Source organism: Pan troglodytes, chromosome 15, assembly GCF_028858775.2.
Source record: "Pan troglodytes isolate AG18354 chromosome 15, NHGRI_mPanTro3-v2.0_pri, whole genome shotgun sequence".
Classification (NCBI taxonomy): domain Eukaryota; kingdom Metazoa; phylum Chordata; class Mammalia; order Primates; family Hominidae; genus Pan; species Pan troglodytes.
Genome location: NC_072413.2, coordinates 98,211,797 through 98,216,651, shown reverse-complemented (window position 1 = coordinate 98,216,651; position 4,855 = coordinate 98,211,797). Strand labels below are relative to the sequence as shown.

General features: G+C 55.9%; 1 long non-coding RNA gene across 1 annotated transcript; it reads left to right on the top strand.

Moving 5' to 3' along the window:
- Positions 1 to 1,078: 1,078 nt before the first annotated feature.
- On the top strand, positions 1,079 to 2,096 carry LOC129136935 (uncharacterized). Its single transcript, XR_010151030.1, has 2 exons — positions 1,079 to 1,753; positions 1,901 to 2,096. It is a non-coding gene; the product is annotated as an uncharacterized LOC129136935 (long non-coding RNA).
- The last annotated feature ends 2,759 nt before the right edge of the window (positions 2,097 to 4,855 follow it).

Here is a 4,855-nt window from a genome sequence, read left to right as displayed (position 1 = left end):
TGAACTGGAGGCACGCCTGGGCCTCCTGTGCTGGAGCCTCCGCCCACGTGTGGCCCATCCAGACTCCTCCTGCCACTAGGGCCACCTCTTCCGGGAAGCCTGCCCTTCCCTTTAACTGCAGGGCCCTGTCTCCTGTAGCTCCCAATTTCCACGTATGATCAAGACCGCTCTGGGGTAGAATTATAATCACTCCCTACCCAAGTGAGTGATCCGAGAGGATGGGTATATGCTTCCAGTTACTTGCTTATTCGGTCAACAAAACATACGAAGCACCAGGCACCATATGGAGCTGGAATACATCAATAACCAAGACTCACAGCTTCCAGTCTCCAGAGCTCTCCAGTGAGTGGAAATAAGACAGCTTTCACTCGACAGGTGAGCACTGAAAAACGAGTTTTAATCACCCAGAATCCCACTGCTAATGGATGAGAGCATTTCTTCTCCGCTTTAAAAAGGCGTATAATTATCTACCTGAGTAAGTACAAGCTACACACTACGCTAATTTACGGATAAGGAAACCGAGGCGTGGGGCACTGAGGCTGAAGCTGGCCCGGCTTAGGAATGCTTGGGGTCTGGATTTTGACTCAGCAGGTTGACTCGGAGCCTCCCTGCCTTCTTGAAAAAATAGAATGTGTGTTGAGCTGTGTCCTCGTTTGGGCCTCGAGTTTCACTTATCTTACTACAGACACCACCTTGGGAACACGAAATGTGCATCTCGCCCCTATCTGGGTGTCACCCTCACCGGCTCCCTTGCTTTCTTTTCGGGCTGTAGGGGCAGAACCCAGCCCGGGAGTTCGGAGCTTGGGCTCTCCCGGCGCTGCCATCAACTCCCTGTGATCCCAGCTCGTCCCTAGGCCTCTCTGCGCCTCTTTCCACCTGTGTTAGGCGGGGTTGGGATTCCACCCCTGGCGATGGGCGTCGAGGATCCAGCACAGCCGGGGCGGGGCTGGGCGGGCGCGGGGGACGAGGGGCCCCGGGGAGGAGGGCGGGGCGGGGCACGAGGGCCCTGAGAGCCGGAAGCGCGGGGCGGGGCCTGTGGCGGGTGCACCTCGCGAGCTAGCTGCCGCCCCGCCTCTGTCGCGGTCGTACCCTCCGCCCTCTGCGCCGAGAGCCGCTGCCGCCCGGGGCCTTAGAGGGCTCCTCGCCCCTGCTTCCTGGGAGACCCTCTCCGCTGGGAGAGTCGCAGTCACGGAGCCGGGGGACACCTGTACGGGCAGGCGGCCGGCGAAGGCCCGGCCCGAGAGGAAGCGGGCCCCGAACGCCGCAACTGCCTGGGAAGCGGCTTTGCGTGTGCGCGGCGAGAGTAGCGGGGCCATTGCCGGGCGTCTCAGGCGCCCGGGGCACCTCCGCCCTTCTTCCTGCCGCAGCTTCCTCGTGGCACTGGGAAGGGCGGCGGGAACGCAGGCGCTGCGCCGGGCGAAGGCCGCGGCCCTGCTCTCATCCTCAGCAGTTGGGAGGCTGGGGCTGGGCTACACCGACCCGAGCGGGGGCCGGGCGCGGGCCAGGCTCCTCCCTCATCTCCGGCTCCGTGGGCCGCGTGGCTGCCCCTTGGCTGTCCCTGCCTGGGTAGTGTGCGCCCTTACCCTCCCGCCCCGCTTCAGGCCCTGCAGTTGAGAACACGGCGCCCCCCGCCCCAGCCTGGACCCCTCGCTCTAGATCCCGACCTTGACGCAGCTTGGGGAAGCCTACAAAGCCCTTCTCAAAATATTTTTAGATGAATAAAATAACAAGATTAGGAAGGAAGGCTACTATGGTAAATAGTTGGCTGGGCGCGGGGCTCACGCCGGTTATCCCAACAGTTTGGGAGGCCGAGGCGGGAGGATCGCTTGAGCCTAGGAGTTGGAGACCAGCCTGGCCAACATAGTGAGACCGTCTCTACAAAAACTTTTTTTTTAATTAGCCGGGCGTGGTGGAGCACATCTGTGGGCCCAGCTACTCGGGAGCTGAGGCAGGAGGATCCCTTAAGCCTGGGAAGTCAAGGCTGCAGTGAGCCGAGATGCGTGCCACTTCACTCCAGCCTAGGCGACAGAGTGAGACTTGCAGAAGGAAAGAGAGAAAAGAAATACAGTAACAGTTAATAAAATTCTTAACACACATGTAATAATGTATTTTACTCACACATTAAATAACAAGACTAAAGTTGCAAGTCTAATATTCACCATGATTTTGAAATACCAGTGAGTATAAATGATATTTAGAGATTTCTGCAACAGCTGAAATGTGATATGAATATATCTGGGTTTCTCTTGGTGACAAAGTCACAGGGACAGCTAACACCTACTACTGTGGGAATTTTAATATCAGAGGTGGGTGAAAATGAGATCGCATACATTCCTTCAACCCAAATTCAGAAGCCCCCTGGCTTCTATCCTCTGACCTCCCTTCCCCTCCCCTCTCTCTGTGGATCCCAGGTTAAGAACCCCCACCCATGTGACGGGGTGTGAAGAGCTCAGTGGGAGGGGCAGAGAGGAAGAGCCTCCCTGACCCCGGTGTTTGCCTAAAGAGAAGCACAGAGCCAGTTTTCATACTCTGGGCCTTTGCACATGCTGTTCCCTCTGCTGGGCCTTCCCATCCCCCTGCCCCCTCTGCCACCCCAACCTCCTGTCTCCTTGAAAATACCCTACCCCATGCCACCCCCGGCATGGGGTTTCCTCTCTTCTCTTGCTGTCTAGTATCTTCCCAGCTCCACACAGAGCCTGTGTGTTGATCTCAGGGGTTTGTGTTCAGGCCTGGCCTCCTGCTGGGCTGAGCTAGGCAAGGCCTGGGCTGGGGCTGCTCCATCCCTAGGGCCCATTTCAATACTGGTGCTCAACGCATGTTTATTGGATGGATGGATGGATGGATGGAAAAGGTCATGCCCACCATGTTTTCTAAGCACCTTGCAGTCAGCAGCCGCCTGACTCATCTTTGGGCACCCTCCCCTGGCAACAGCAAAGGCTGTGTCACCAACCCTTCCGACCAGGCTGCTGAGGGGGGTCTTGCATACCTTCTCACAGGTCGTGTCCTAAGATCCCATTTCACCAGTGGGGAACCTGGCCCTGGGAAAGGTCAAGGCTGGCTCCCTTGGTCTGGGAGCTGGCAAGTGGTGCATGAGGGATTCCATCCAGCCTGCCCTGGCCACACTGCTATCCGGTACATCAGCTCAAAGGGCCTCTGCAGAGGCCAAGGTGATGGGAGAGTTGGCCACATGTGAGAATAAGCCCATGCCCTCTGGAGGGAACTCTACTTTGAGTGATAACACTTCTTAAAATGGTTAAGTCATCATTAAGACAAAAACCAAATACACTTCTGATTTCATTCACCCTGTGCACCCGTGGTCACCCCAGCCAAGGGAGACTTGGTGATGCAGGGGATTGAGAAGCAGCCACTGTCTCGATGCTCCCAGCATGGTGGGGGCACCAGGAGTGTGAGTTGGAGGGGGGAAGGAGAGGGCAGGACCACTGGGGCAGGCTGGGAGGGCTTCACAGAGGAGGTGCTGCTTGGGTGAGGCCTAAAGGTCAGTAGGAATTACCTGTATGCAGGAGAGGATGGAAGGGAGTAGGAGGACACTGTAGTCCAAAGGCCCGAGGGGTGAACCTGCAAGTCCCATTTGGACAACTGAGCTCAGCTTGGGGAGCTCGGCCCTTAGGAGCCTCCAGTACAGCACACGAAACCAGTCAGCCACAAAACCAGGAAGTGGTTGTTAAGTTTCTTCTACCCATGCAGGTAAAGTTGAGAGAACCGTGAACTGGTTTCCTGCGGAGAGGATCCTGGAGCACAGTCCATGGCTGGGAGCCTCCAGACCTCGGGTGCGAAAGGTAGTGATGGGAGAAGGGAGGACACCCCAGGCAGAGGACACGACCTGGACACAGAAGTGGAGACTGGATTGGGAGTAGAGGAGTGAGGCTGCCTGGTGCCTCAGAGCTGGAGGAAGAATGACAACTGAGCCTGGACACCTGGGCTAGGGCAGGACACCTGGGACACTGGGAAGAGCCTGGGGCACTGGGAAGAGCCTGAGGCACCAGGCTGAGGCACCTGGGGCTGGCGGGCAGGAGGGCGCGTACGGGGGGAGCCATGGAGGCCTTTGGATACTCTAGCACTGTGTGGAGGATGGCGGAGAAAGGCTCGCACAGGCCCCCTGAGCCCGGCATGGGGATCCTGGGTAATAACCACACCTACCCACCTACCCAATGGGTACAGACCTTTTATCTCATTGGATTCACCCAACATCTTATGAAGAAGGCAGAAAAGTTTATTCACTTATCCAAAAAACATCCGTTTAGATCTGAGCTGGAATAACAGAATTTTCTTTTTACTTTTCCCTCCCTCCCTTCCTTCCTTCTCCCTTTCCTTTCTTTTTTGACAGGGTCTCATTCTGTCACCCAGACTGGAGTGCAGTAGCACAATCAGGGATTGCTGCAGCCTCAACTTCTGGGCTCAAGTGATGCTCCCACCTGAGCCTCCTTAGTAGCTGGGACTACAGGTGTACAGGCGTGCACACCACACCCAGCTAATTTTTGTATTTTTTGTAGAGACGGGGTCTTGCCATGCTGCCCAGGCTGGACAGAGAACTTTCACATTCTGTATTATATATTTCCAAACTATTGTAAAATTTGATAATGAGCATATATTACCTTTATAATCAGAAAAAAGACAATAAAGATTTTTTTAAAATAATGATCCAGGTCAGGCACAGTGGCTCAAGCCTGTAATCCCAGCACTTTGGGAGGCTGAGGCGGGCGGATGACGAGGTGAGGAGATCGAGACCATCCTGGCTAACATGGTGAAACCCTGTCTCTACTAACTTTGGGAGGCCGAGGTGGGCGAATCACTTGAGGTCAGGAGTTCAAGACCACCCTGGCCAACATGGTGAAAC